Raw genomic sequence first — 14867 nt, forward strand, 5'->3', positions numbered from 1 at the left:
GCAAACAGAGCTGTATCTCGTGGGCTACGTTATCTCACTGACCCCAGATACATGCCTGCTTAATAATTAATGACTTTTTTTTTTTTTAATTACTGGAATACTGCACAGGTTCTCCTGGTGCGCTGAAGGAGGAAACCAGACCCACGCTCGGCATTTTAACGGGAGCCAAGCGAAGTGGTGGAGCACAGGGGCAGAGCAGGCTCTCCAGGGAGCCCTCCCTGTCCGTCAGGTTAACGCCCACCGGCAGGTCACAGAATCACAGAATCACAGCGTGGTCAGGGTTGGAAGGGACCTCTGTGGGTCACCCAGCCCAACCCCCTGCCTAAGCAGGGTCACCCAGAGCAGGCTGCACAGCACCGCGTCCAGGCAGGGCTGGAATATCTCCAGAGAAGGAGACTCCACAGCCTCCCTGGGCAGCCTGGGCCAGGGCTCCGTCACCCTCAGAGGGAAGAAGTTCTTCCTCGGGTTCAGCTGGAGCTTCCTCTGCTTCAGTTTGTGCCCATTGCCCCTTGTCCTGTCGCTGGGCACCACTGGAAAGAGTCTGGCCCCATCCTCCTGACACCCACCCTGCAGATATTTAGAGGCATTTCTAAGGTCCCCTCTCAGCCTTCTCTTCTCCAGGCTGAACAAGCCCAGCTCCCTCAGCCCCTCCTCACAGGAGAGATGCTCCCGTCCCCTCATCATCCTCGTAGCCCTCCGCTGGACTCTCTCCAGTAGCTCCTCATCTTTCTTGAACTGGGGAGCCCAGCACTGGACACAGCACTGCAGATGGGGCCTCCCCAGGGCAGAGTCGAGGGGGAGAAGAACCTCCCTCGCCCTGCTGGCCACGCTCCTCTTGATGCACCCCAGGATCCTATTGGCCTTCTTGGCAGCCAGGGCACGCTGCTGGCTCATGGTTAACCTAACTCATGGTCACGCACCTGAAGTTCTCAAAGTTTGCCACTTCCCCCAGTTCTGGGGGAGCGTCGGCGGCCATGGAAAGCCAGCAGGCTCTTTAAACCAGCCACCAACTGGCAGAGGCACGGAGAGCTGTGATTTTCCAGCAGCAGCTCTGGCGGTGCTGGCTGGCGCCCGGTACCTCTGCAGACTGTCACGCAGCGATTGGAAACGCCAAATATCGGGAGCGAGCGGCGCCTGAGCGAGCTTCCCCACGCAGAAAGCCGAGGGCATCGTCCTCTCTCTGCAAGGGGCTTCGCCACCTGCGCGGGACACCAGCACGGGGCTCTGCCCTGGGAACCTGTCGCTGGGCTCCGACGGCTCTGCGGCAAAGACCCGACACAGCTCATCGGCAAGATTCGAGCCGGGCCGAGAGTAAAAAAAAAGAAAAAAATTCAATATTTCTGTTCCCTGGGAAATTTTGACACATTTTGAAATAAGCTGCAAGTTTTTTTAACATTCGTATTTGCTATTCAGTATTTCGAGTCAAAATATTAATTTTTTCACATTGAATAGTGTTAAAACAAAAAATGCTAGAGCATGGCAGCATTTCAAGCTGTTAACAACATTTTACTCTCAAGTGCTCCCATAAATAGGACAGACTAAACGAATTACACCACACAACCTCGTAAAGCGAACACGAACTCCTGAATAAAACTAACAGGAAATGAAACTTCTCCTCACCAGAGCTTAACTCTACGCCGTAACTCTGATCTCCAACGTTTCCCTTGTCTAACCCTGTTTTTAAAAGACCTTGGAAAATTTTCATGTTGGGTTTTTTTTTTTTTTCTTTTTAAAAAAAGATCCGTGCAGTTTAGCAGAGTTAAACAGAATTTTTTCCTATCTCGTTCCGCCTCCTCCCTTGCTAGCAAGCGACGGCAGACCTGCGATTCAGCCTGGGTGAGGGGGAAACCAGCCGGTAAATCTGCGCGGCTGCTGCTCGGCTGGGACCGTCCCCACGCCAGAGTTAAAACATCCACGCAGCAGCAAAGAGCCACTGACCCCTCCAGCAGCGTGGGCATCCCTTTCCCTCCCCTGAGAACAGCATCGTGTGTTTTCATGCCACCGCAGTGAGGTCTGCACCAGCTGAGCGGCGAGCGCCCGCCTGGGGCTGAGCTCTTTCGGGCTGGCTGGCTTGGCATTTTTTTCCTAACACGAAGTTCCTCATTTCCCCGCAGTCGCAGAAAATCAAGCTGCCGTGCTGCCGCACTCCTACACCCACAAAAGCCCAAACTCTGGCCAGCCTAACTCGCCCCCGCACGCATCCTGCGCCCGCGCCGGCCTCCTCCAGCCAGGGAAGCTCATCAGCTAATTAAGAGATAAACTCGGCGCTCAGCCTCTGTAACCCAGCGTGTGTCTGACAAGGCGACACTTAATTAAAACAAATCCCCGCATGATTTGCAAACAATCTCTTTTTTTAATTACAGTGCATTGCCCGTCAGAATAGTATTTTTAATGAACTGTATAATACCGTGGCCACCCCCCATCCCCTGCTGAAACTCAGGAGTATACGCTCACTTTCTTACATCTCTTTTTTTTTACCCTGCACAAACATTCAAGGACCAGAATCTGTCTGGAGTAACAAGCGCCAACACGCCGCGGCGATGCCGGCCGCGGAGCTCGGGCGTTACGAGGCTGGTGGTTCCCACGGGACGTGGTCCAGTGCCACTTGTCCCTGCTGTGGCTGGGGACACTGGGGGCACAGCACCATGTACAGCGGGGCCTGGGCATGAGCACCCCACTGGCTCCATCCCGGCACCAGGGCTGCGTCCAAACCCCCGTTAAAGGCAGCAGGTTCCCTGCGGCCGTGGGCTCCACACCCTGCACTTCAGGCTGGGAGCTGTGCCCAGGGCAGAGCTGGGGGCTGGCGGGGGCTCGGCACGGCCACGTGGGTCAGGTCGGGTAGGAGGACACGCTCCGCTTACCAAAACCACCTTGGTCCAACCCCTGGAGCAAGTCTGGGAAGCAAGGAGATGCACGAAGCCAACACGCCTCAACCGTGACAAACACCTGGGACAAAGCACAAGCTCCAGCACGGTTTCAAAGCTCACCTCCTCCTTTTTCCAGGGAGAAGGTGGGAGCACAGCCCCAGTTTAGCCCTCCTTAGGCCAACCCCAACCCACGCGGCGACGCCGAGTGGCCCGCAGGACTGGGCGGCACGCTGCCGGTACGCGCTATTCCCCAGGAACGCTGACATTCAGGATGAAGTGGGAAGCCACCGCGCTCGCACGGAGGCTGCAGCCGTGAGGCACAGACGCTCCACGCCTGGCGGGCAGACAGCTGGGCCTCCTCCGGACTATTAAAAACCGAGGGGATGACTCAGCCTCCCCCTCGAAGCGCAGCAGGAGCGGCGCAAGCCCCGCGGCGCGTTCCAGCCGTTGGCGAGCCGGTGGAAGTGTCCCCACCGCACGCCTCCGGTCCCCGGCCGTGGCGAGGAGTGCTGGTCTGCAGGGCTCCGGGGAGCATCCTCGGGGTGCCCGTGCCCCCGGCACGGAGACGCGCTTGGCAGGCAGCGCGCCTCGCCAAAAGGCATTGCCGACTTGGCAAGGGACGCCGCTTTCCAGACAAGAAGAGACACGAAGTTGTTGACACATTTCTTCCTGTTCCCATTCAAAACTGCATCGCGAGCAGGGCTGCGAGAAAGTCACGTGGCAGATTGAACAGATTTCTTCCCAGAATGAGTCTGCGGCTCAGAAGGGTAGGACACGAGGGATTAAAAAATTAATACAAAATTCTGTTTGCCTGAGAGAACTTTCACAGCACGCTCGAAGCAGGGTGCCAGATTCTTCACTGCTTTCTGCCCTGTAGTAGCCTGAACTGATGCCACTTGGAAAGCAAAAGCCTTAAGCAGCAGCTTGGTTCCTATAATTATCAATATCCGCTCTTCTGGGAAAGAATTTACAAACAAAGTTCAAGAAAACGTTGCCCATTTGTCATGAGCGGGTGCCTTTGAACTGCAGCGTTACCAACCACCGCCGTGGGCTGGGAGCTAGGGGGTGGGGGGAGGAAGAAAAGAAGGAAAAATACAGACAGGCAAGGACTGGACGCGTGTCCCTTGCCCCGCCGTCCGTCTGTCCGGCGGCAGGCGGGAGGGACGCTGGCCAGCCCATGGAGCGGAGCACACGGGCGCTGGGGAAGGGGAGCGCGGCAAGTTGCTGGGTGAAACGCAAAACGCCGGGAGATAAACGAGGAAGCGGCGAGGCCTCCATGTTAGCGCTGAATGAGAGACAGAGGTGACACAGGAGAGGCACGTGGAATATGGGAGGTTGGTTCCGGGAGGTTCTGGCGCTGGGTGCTGCCCGTGGGACGTCGCCCTGCGCCGGCAGAGCTCGGCTGTGCTGCAGCCCCCGGCCCCGGGAGCGATTCAGGGTGGGCAGCCCCCCAGGACACAGCTCGGGCTGGGGAAGGGGCCATGGGCACGCAGCTGGCAGGGCACCCGACACAGCCCCGTCTGCCCCCTCGTGAAAAGCGAGGGCTTTTGCCTGTGTCTGTCGAGCAGGGAGAGAGATGCGTGTGTGGACTAGCAGCTGGATTAGGTTCCTCTGTCCCGAGAACAAACTGAAGACTGAATTCTTGAGAAAGAAAAGGATTGGGAAACAGGAGGTTGCCCAACGTATCTGCCGGTGAGTCAGAAAGCGGCAGACCTGGCACGGGTGCTCTGCGGCAGCGAGCGCTTTGCCGCACGCGAAGGCAGGCAGTCACTGCCCGGGGTCGGCGAGCCCCGCGCCTCGCTGGCGGAGCACGTGCACGCCCGGCTCGGCGCTGGGCTGTGCCGCTGCCGGACGCCGGGATTTCCCGGGGGACCCGGCTTGGTGTGGCCCCGGTGCTGCGGCAGCGCCGGGTGAGTCCTGACTGGGGACCTGGGGCCGGACAGCCGCGGTGCTGCCCCGGCCGGCATTTTCCTGACCGGTTCCGGCGATGACGGCAGACACCCGCCTTGAGCTCACGGTGGCACTTTTATCACTGTCCTTAACGCGTTCGTCACCGAGCGTGGGTATGCAGAAGCCCGCCTCCGACAACAGGCCAACGTCCATGTTTGCCAAGACCCAGTTACGCGGGGTTCCTCCAAGGGAAAACAATCTAAGTAAACCTGAACACAAAGCACGTGGAAGCTCAGCTACTGAGGCAGCGTCGGACACCACCGCACCCGAGACCTGCGCAGGAGCCCGGGCGGCGAGCACTCGCTGCGGCACCTTGCGCAAGCCGGCGTAGCTCCGGCAGCGTGACGACCAGTGCTTGCCCTCGGTTTTTTCATGGTGGTTAAGGCTGTCCAGGGACAGCACCCCTGCTTCGACAGCTCGCCAGGGCTCACGGCCCCCCGGCACTGCAGCACCCCTTTCTCACGCTGGCGGCTCTTGGGGGGGCACGGGGTGGGCTCGCTGGCAGCAGCCTGGCCCCACCACACACCAGCTCCTCCTGCCCGCCCAGCGCTGGGGAACCAGTGCCCTCGCTGTTTCACCTCGCTCCGGGCCAGCCGGGCGCCATGCTGATGCGCAGCAGGAACACGGGGCACAAGCCACCCCTCGGCACCTCTGCACCTCCCGGCTCCACCGCGCAACCCAGAGACGTCGCTCCCCTGCCCAGCGCCGTGTCCTGCCCAGCACCCCAGTCCCCTCGGCTCCAGGACACCCAGCCCCAGTGCGGTCACAGCGCCCAGGAGCAGCCGCCGTTACCGACTCAACCCCAGACGGGCGCCGAAGGCTGGGCAACGCCAAGGAAAACCCCAGTAAATGAATTCCCATGTTCTAATGTCCCTGAAGACCTCACTAAGAGGGAACTGGAGCATCTCTCCTCCGAGGAGAGGCTGAGGGAGCTGGGCTTGTTCAGCCTGGAGAAGAGAAGGCTGAGAGGGGACCTTAGAAATGTCCATAAATATCTGCAGGGTGGGTGTCAGGAGGACGGGGCCAGACTCTTTCCAGTGGTGCCCAGCGACAGGACAAGGGGCAACGGGCACAAACTGAAGCAGAGGAAGCTCCAGCTGAACCCGAGGAAGAACGTCTTCCCTCTGAGGGTGACGGAGCCCTGGCCCAGGCTGCCCAGGGAGGCTGTGGAGTCTCCTTCTCTGGATATATTCCAGCCCCGCCTGGACGCGGTGCTGTGCAGCCTGCTGTGGGTGACCCTGCTTTGGCAGGGGGTGGGAATGGGTGACCCACAGACGGCCCTGCCAACCCCGACCATGCTGTGATTGTGTGTCTTGCGCTAATTAAAGGCCAAAAAGGGGGGGCAAGGCCAGGAAAAAAGTGGAGGCTGAAAAAGGAATGCATGGCCAGAAGGGGGTTGTCGGCTAGGAAAAAATTCTTGGCCAGAATGGGGTTAGAGGCTGGGAAAAAGAGTAGAGGCCCAATGCAGATGGCGGGGTGGGGGAAGAAGTGGTGGCCGAAAAGAGGGTGGGAGGCCAGGAGAGATGTTGAGGCTAGAAGTGGGCGAGAGGCTGGGAAGAAACGTGTCAGGCAACATGATGTGGGAGGCCGGGAAGAGTGGAGGCCCAACGGCGGCGGGAGGCCCGGAGGGCACTGCCGGGCTGCCCCAACACGGGCATCGTCACCGGCCCCCCATCTTCATGCTGCCATGCCGGCACGTGGCCTCCATCGCCGTCCTGGCTGCCCTCCCCTTGTGCTGTGCCCCCATTCCAGCACCCCCTGAAGTGCCGCCGGACCACGGCTGTGCCAAGAGCGCAGGGCGCTTGGAGCGGGCTGCTCACACTGCCTGGACACGCGAGCCGCGACAGTTTAACTACCAAAGCGGAAACCCCACTGCAGCAGGTCGTAACGCTGAGCGCCAGCCGCAGAGGGAGGTGATGCTCGGTGCACGGTGACTGCGGCGCAACCAACAAACCCCGGTGACTGCCAACACGCTAGCCCCCCCCAGACCCAGCTGAAGCTGTCCCTGCCCGCTGCGGGGGGCTGGACGTGACAGCCTTCGACGGCCCCTTCCGAGGCAGAGCGATGCCGGAGGGCAGCCGCAAGCGATGCGTGGCGGGAATGCCGATAGCTGCTCCGACCCCCCAGAGCAACCCCACAGATTCCCGGTAACTCCCTCCAGCTCTCATCCCCACGTCGCTCCTTTTCACTCTGTATCCGCCCGTCTATTTTAGGATGAAGTTCTCGGTTCAGCACAGATGTTCAGAACTGGGTTTTACGCAGCAGCGATCTCTTCACATTACTTTCCTTTTTGCACCAGAAATTACAAACAGCGGCAGGCGCAGGAGCCAGCAGCAGCTGTCAGCGGCTGAGTGCAATCACAGCCTGGGTGTATTTCCCCCCTCGCTTACGGCTGCCGACGCTCTGACCACAGCCAGAGACCCCCTCACCAGCCGTCGTGGTCTCCTGCATCCCCCCAGCCCAGACCCCTCGGCGGGTAACGCGCTGCGAGGCGGGCTGCCGGCGCTGCGAGGAATGCACTGAACGCTGCAGGGGCTGTGGGTCTGCGGCTGCTCCCCCAGCCCGGCCCGGGAGCAGCCCACCTTCCCCGGTCAGACACCAGACTGCTCCGTTCGGCGCATGCATGCATATTAATTACGCAGAGGGCATTTTAAACACAGGTGTTCCTTCACCACCGGACGCGTTGAGCTGCAGAATGCGTGGTGTGGCTGCAACAGCCCCGTGAAAAGTGGTGAGCGGCCCCGCATGAGGCCAGCGGTGTCGAGCGCGCGGCAAACGGCAAGGACACGGCCTGGGGGGGTAGCCGGCCATCCCCCCCCTGCCCAGGCTCACGGCACTGCCAGGGCTCAGCCCTATGCCCACCCAGCCGGGCTCGCAGGACCAGGTCACCCCTGGCTGACGCTGGTTTTTGCCCACCGCTAACGAGCGCGCACCGAGACAGCTCGGTACCCAGCCAGGCTTTTCTTCACTCTTCTTGTCCAGGATTCCCCACGCTCCCACCGTGGCGGGTCCCAGGCACCCGCAGCCCCGGAGCACCCGCAGCCGGTGGCACCCTGGGCTGCAGCATGCTGCCAGCGCCAGCCCCATACGCACCCGGAGTTAAACGGGGCCGAAGCAGCCGGCGAGCGCCGGGGTAGCTCTGCCACAGGGCAGCAGAGCCAAGTGCGCAGACAGCGAGGGCATCGCTGCTGCCCGGCAAGAGCTGGGCGTGGGAGAAGGGAAGGGAGAGGCCCAGTCGCAGTGCCCTGACCCTGCACAGGGGCACAGGCCAGGGGACGGGTCCGCCTGGATCGGCCAAACCCGGGGGCAAACAGCGAGATGGACTCCACGCTCGGGAGAAGCGTTTCTTGTGCGTGCTGATGGCCAGGCACAGTGCCCGGCCTGCGGCGAGCGGGCTATCGGCACCACACAGCGAGCTATTTTCAGCCTGACCACGACAAGCAGCTCGGCGGCAGCTTGCCCACGCGGCGGAGGTCAGCTCGTCACCGCAGGAGTTTCCCCCATGACACTGCACCCTACTAATGCTAACAGTAAGATACACAGTTCCTTCTGGATAAAGTGTGGTTTAGGCCTCTCCAAAACCAGCTGCGCTGTAGAGGAAGGCAGCAAAGCAGCAACTCCCACCACTGACCTTTTCCTGGACCAGAGGCACGCACTGAGCAGAGGAAGATGAGATGTGGGTGGAAAAGGCAACGAGCAGCACTGCTTTACAGCAGGGTTTGTTCCGTTTCCCTTCAGCAGGGTTTAGCAATGCCCCTGCAGTGCCACGGCCACGAAGTTGCCAGTGCTGGGGCACGCACAGCCTCGCACAGCGTTTTCAGATGGGCAAGGGCGGTGCGGGATGAACAACAGCACCGGAGGCAGAGCAGAGAGCAGCGAGTTCCCCTGCAGCTGGAGGCTGTCTCTACCGCAGCAAGAGCATCCCACCCCTGTCCCGGCGCAGCCCAGGCACCTCACTGGCAGCACCCACGGCTCCAGCACCTGCGCTCAGTCCTGCAGTTCTGTTCCTGTACCCTACAGCCTAGGGACGGGTCGGGCTCACCCCCCTGAGTGCTCAGACACACAGAATCACAGAATATTCACGGTTGGCAGGGCCCTCTGTGGGTCGCCCAGCCCAACCCCCTGCCCAAGCAGGGTCACCCAGAGCAGGCTGCACAGCACCGCGTCCAGGCAGGGCTGGAATATCTCCAGAGAAGGAGACTCCACAGCCTCCCTGGGCCAGCCTGGGCCAGGGCTCTGTCACCCTCAGAGGGAAGAAGTTCTTCCTCGGGTTCAGCTGGAGCTTCCTCTGCTTCAGTTTGTGCCCGTTGCCCCTTGTCCTGTCGCTGGGCACCACTGCAAAGAGTCTGGCCCCATCCTCCTGACACCCACCCTGCAGATATTTAGAGGCATTTCTAAGGTCCCCTCTCAGCCTTCTCTTCTCCAGGCTGAACAAGCCCAGCTCCCTCAGCCCCTCCTCACAGGAGAGATGCTCCAGTCCCCTCATCATCCTCGTAGCCCTCCGGTGGACTCTCTCCAGTAGCTCCGCATCTTTCTTGAACTGGGGAGCCCAGCACTGGACACAGCACTGCAGGTGGGGTCTCCCCAGGGCAGAGCAGAGGAGGAGGAAAACCTCCCTCGCCCTGCTGCCCACACTCCTCTGGATGCACCCCAGGATCCCTGCAGGCCAAGCTTCGCTCTCTCCACCCACGAAGCCAAGGGCCCGCGCCGGGGCCGGGGCGGGGCCGGGGCCGGGGCCGGGGCCCGGGGCCCGGCCACCCCCCCCCCCCCGCGCTGCCCGGTCCCCGCTCCCGCGAGCCGCTCCCAGCGCGGTCGGTGAGCGCGGCGGGGACAGGGCCCCTTCCTGTAGCAACCCCCAGACCCCCCCCCCCCCACCCCGGGGCAGCGACCCGCGGTGCGAACCGGAGTCCCCCCGCAGCGCCTACCTGCGCGCACGGCAACGCCCGGCTCCCCGCACTCCGCCTGGCTCCCCGCACTCCGCCCGGCTCCCCCCGGCCCCCTCCCCGCAGCCCCTTTAACCCCTAGCCGAGCCCCCCAAGCCCCGCCAGCCCCGCGCTGGCCTGCGGCCCAGCCCCGCCCCCCGGTCCGTCCTCGCCGGGCGCCCGGCGGCCGCCCGAGCCGCGCGCTGGGGTTCCGGCCTCCGCCCGGGATCCGGCCCCTGCCGGCGGAACCCTGTCGCTCGGGTGTCAACCCCGCCGTGGCACCGCGGCCGGCGGCTTCCCGGGCCCCGCTCCCGGCTCCCCTCGGCGCCCGGGCACGGCTCCACTGCGGGCAGAGCCCCTGCCCCGCTCCCGCGACCGCCGGCGGCGGCCCGAGACCCCCGGACAGCCCGGGGCGGAGCCCCCCACCAGCCCCAGGATGGAGCCCCCGGAGAGCCCGGGACAGAGCCCCCAGACACCCCGGGATGGGCTCCACCAGCCCTGGACGGAGCCCCCCGGACAGCCCGGGATGGAGCCCCCCACCAGCCCTGGGACGGAGCCCCCCGGACAGCCCGGGACAGAGCCCCCAGACACCCCGGGATGGAGCTCCCAGCTGAACCCAGGACAGAGCCCCCGGACACCCCGGGTCGGAGCCCCCAGACACCCCGGAACAGAGCCCCCGGGCGCCCTGGGGAGCTCGGTGGTCCAAGGGGAAGCCCAGCCGCTGATCCGTGCGGGTTCGGGGCACCGGCACGGTTCCCTCACTTCGTGGCTACCCGCGACGGCAACATGGCGGAAGCGACGGATGGGCCATGCCAACGGGCACGGCGTTCCCGGCGGGTGTGAGGCGCCAGGCTGGGAAATGGGCAAATAAAACCTGGGAACGCGAGCTCGCGGCCGGCCTCCCTCCCTCCAGAGACACCCCAAATCCCCGCGGGACACAAGTGTCCCACCGCGCTGCCTCTGCCCAGCTGAGCCGGAGGTTTTGTGGTCAATAATTTCGATTATTGGAGCGATTGGCAGGAGGCCGAGCGAGGAACGGTAACGCCTGGAAGCGGGGCTCCCGCTGCGCCCCGGTTCCCGGCATCGGGCCCGAAGACGAGGGGCAGGCGGGTGCCGAGGGTCCCCTCTTCCACCGGCACCGTGGAAGTGTTGCCGCGAGGGTCCGCGTGGGCTGGTCGGCACCCGTGGGATGCGGCCCCCTCACGCGTACCCTCCTCAGGCGGTAGCCGTGACACCGCTCGGCGTCCCGAAGGGCCGTCCCGCAGGCTGAACGCGCCACGCGCCGCTGAGGAACCCCCCCAACACCGGCACACAGGGGTGTCCCCCCCAAACGCCAACCCTTCGGCCAAGCGAAGGCGCGGGTCACGTCACAAACACGCACGGAGGACAGCGGTGCGACTTCTGACCTGATGTAGGAAAACGTAATGAAGAAAGAGAATTTTTACTAGGGCAATTTCACTTTATTTTTTTCCATACAGCAAGGTCAACTATAGCAGTAATAATAAAATAAGCATAAAAACAAATTGCAGCCCAGGACAGAGTACATAATTTGGAGCAACTACAAGCAAAAAGGAAGTCTGTGATTACATAAGAGTAAAACCAAGCACATCTGTCCTTTCAGCAGATGAAAGTCGCGGGGTTGCAAATAAGTGCAACTTCGTTAATTATTCAGTGTGAGTGCTGGCGAGCGCAGGTACGGCAGCAGCCCAGTCGCTCGCTCCTCCCAGCTCTGGCATAGGCAAGGCCAGGTTTCTTGAGCGCTTTCCATGAAAACGGTAAAATTTCCCAGTCGTTTGGTTTTTTTTTTTCACCTGCTAAAAGAACAGGCCCACTACAGCGATAAAAAATAATCACGTAACAACTACAGCTACGGTGTGCTGTTTGGTTTGCCTGTTCATCATTTAACTCTTTCGTGAAAGTCAGTATTTGTTTTGAAGAATCATTTTTTTTGTGAACAATAAACCACTGAAATTGGCAGAAACTGGTTTGAATAGCATATATCTTTAATATACTTCTCTGATACTTTAAACATGCAGTAGTTTTTGAATAATGTACGGAATATTTGATCCATGATTTTACCTTGATGGTTTGAAGTACCTGCTTTTTTTTTCCTTTTTTTTTTTCTTTTTTTTTTTTTTTTCCTCCTTAATGGTTTTCAGGCAGATTTGACCCAGTGGAGCTTTTGTCAGTCATGAGATCTTGGAAGGATGGCGTATCTTTCCAGCCGAAAAAATCCTGGCAAACTACAAGCTGTCCACAGAAAGCAAAGCAACTTTTTCGAAGGGGTATGGAGTGCTAACTCTGTGCCACTTTTGCAAGCAATTTTGTTCAGCCTGTCATTTTATTAGCCTTAACAAAACTCCTTGTAATTATAGACATTTTTATTCAAAATAAGATCTTACTATTATACAGGTTTCTCTCTTTTTTGACTATATACAGAAGTGCAAAAAGTCAACCTTCTCTCTATACGTTCCCACATGCTAAACTGCAGCATAATCAACCCTCAAGAGTTTGCACACACACACTATAATTCTTGTTACGTAAACTTTGAGTATTTGGATTATCAACAAAAAGTCCCTTGATCTATTGATTATGCAGCTTATTTATAACAAGGCCTGATATTCAGGGATTTCAAAAAATATTTAAACAATATTTTAACATTTGAAATGGATACAGTAGAAAATAAATTTTATTCTAATATCTAGGAACTAGATTTTCTCATAATAACTAATTACAAACAAAATAAATCATCAAAATATTACTCAATTGTCTGCCAGGATTGTTGCGATAGCAACAACTTAACTTCTTACTTAGCAATGATTATATAATTATAAGATATCCATATAAAAGATCTTTGTTCTTTTAATGAAAACTAGACAAGAACTAACAATGACTGACATTCTTACATTGTAATATGAAATCAGGAAAATAGAAATCATTTAGTTAACAAGAATACGAATACTCATATGACACTACACGTAAATTCAAACTGAGTATGTTATGAAGAAAACTACTTTTTTTTTTTGTATTTTGAAAAAGTCATCAGTAAACTCTAGTAAAACAAAATTCTATAAACTGAAATGGTATTCAACTGGTAATAGAAAATGAAAACAATCTAATAAATGTAAGAAAGAAGAACTACTTTTAACAAGAAAAAAATAAGTAATGTTCTATGACGTTAAGTAACTACAATAACATGTGAAGTCACCTATACTTTCTTAACAGGATTGAAATTACATTGGTATGGGTTTTAACCCGTAATGTAATCATCTAAGGCTTTAATAGATGTACAGTACAATCAGGAAAATCAACACATCATTCTTATTCTATAAAGCATCTCTCTCAAGCATAAAAACTCGCAGTAAACTCGGAAGTATGGAGAGTTCTACAACCGAACTCGCGCTTCTTCCACTCCCCGCGACGCTACCAGTGACCTGGCCCCCATGTCAGCACTTTGCTGAACAGAGCAAAAATATCCTTTACTAGCTGCAACATCCAAACCACGAAAAGGAGTTCCTTGGGATGAATCCATCCTCTAAACTTGAATGCACATCTATTGTTTTGTTTTTATTTTGTAAAGGCTTTCTAAGGCTATAAGCAGTTAATCGGAACAAAAAAAAATCACATATAAAACTCACCCCAGTATTTAACCCACCCAATTTCTACGCTAATTAACGTCTCTGTTTTGTCGCATTTTGGTTTGTCATGCATCTGATGTCAGTGCTTCTCTCGTCTTCGTTTAGAGTCACCACGTACAGCGTGACTTCGATGAAGTAAAAGTGAGCCCACCTCTGCAAAACATTTATAGTCCTTTCGACTTTCGACAGAGGCTACAAATAGAAGCAAAAGAAGTTCCTCCAACGTTTGTTACTGTGTCTCAGAAATGGCTTTTCCCTTTCGCACATCATGTTATACAGTAAAATACGCATAAATATTACACTACAACGCCTTAAAATAGGTTATATATATGTCCAGGATGGGTTAATCTGTACAGCTGGAGTCTCTCTCCTGCGCTGCCCGCTGTTACCGGCAGGAGTAGGTGGCCATTTCTGAGACAGCTTTGGTTTGAAACAGAACGGTGCCCTTTGACTGGTTCGTGCTAACGAAGTAAGTGAAGATGTGGTTCTGAAAATAACACTGCAGAAATAATACTCTCCTCGGCTGTACAGTCTATGGCACTTCATGAGAATCCTTAACAACAGGGGATTTAAAGCCATCGGTGTGCTTTAAAACGTACACAGTTGTGGTTTCGCTTGGCACATTCATCTCTGTCAGATACCTCTCTCGCCACTTCTTACAATCTATTACATTAAAAATATTACTCTTAAACAAAAATTACTGTGCATGCACGCTCTCGTCTATAATGGCAATTTTAAATACAAGGTGCACCTTTGTTATTTGTAAACCTTGAAAGAAATAAACTTACTTTAAAAAATTATATCTTGGTCTACAGACGTACCAATACAGAATAGATTAACGGTTACACCGTCGTCTGTCTCTTCACGGTGACACGCACGGCTACGTAGGACGGAGCCTACAGACGCGTGCGCAGACCCGTGCGCAGGCTCTGCGCTAGAAAAGGCAGACAACGGTGTGGCTTTGAGACAATAAGATCACCTCAGCACAAATATCAATTCCATGTACAAAGTAGATAGGCAACAGTGTGCGGGGGGTTTCCACGTTCTCGTTTCGTCTCGTTAACATGCAATGTGTGGATGTCTTACTGCTGAGGGAGTTTCCGAGCGCGGCCTGACGTATATACATTATGGCTAATGAGCTGTCCTCTTCTCAACCCACACACGCTGCCCTTTGCTCTTCAGTTACGATCTGCGGAGGAAAACAGACACAGCATTCTCGACACCGCCGCAACTCCTCGTGGGCAGCCCAGCAGGGCTACGTGCCAACCCGCATCGGGGAAGCGCGCCCTGACCCCGAGGGATTGCCCTTCCGTAACGCTCCTGCGGCAGAGGTTCACCTCACACCTGCGCTCCGCGGCGACGAACGGCACGGCGCGCCAGTCCCCGGCCGCGGGACCACAGTCTGGGGGATGGAGCCCCGACACCGGGGCAGCTCCCCACACAGCGCTGCTCCCACCAGCCCCGCTCCTCTGCTCCCAGGCCCCGCTGCC

General features: G+C 57.2%; 1 protein-coding gene across 13 annotated transcripts in view; it reads right to left on the reverse strand.

The window, feature by feature from the left end:
• Positions 1–11177: 11177 nt before the first annotated feature.
• The window catches only part of MBNL1 (muscleblind like splicing regulator 1), a 102116-nt gene continuing 98426 nt past the window's right edge, over positions 11178–14867 (reverse strand). For all 13 annotated transcript variants that reach the window (XM_075418447.1, XM_075418456.1, XM_075418444.1 and 10 more), the window contains one exon: positions 11178–14566. The gene's annotated coding sequence lies outside the window, so the exon portion shown is untranslated. The remainder of the gene's footprint in view (positions 14567–14867) is intronic.

This window comes from Opisthocomus hoazin, chromosome 4, assembly GCF_030867145.1.
Source record: "Opisthocomus hoazin isolate bOpiHoa1 chromosome 4, bOpiHoa1.hap1, whole genome shotgun sequence".
Lineage (NCBI taxonomy): Eukaryota > Metazoa > Chordata > Aves > Opisthocomiformes > Opisthocomidae > Opisthocomus > Opisthocomus hoazin.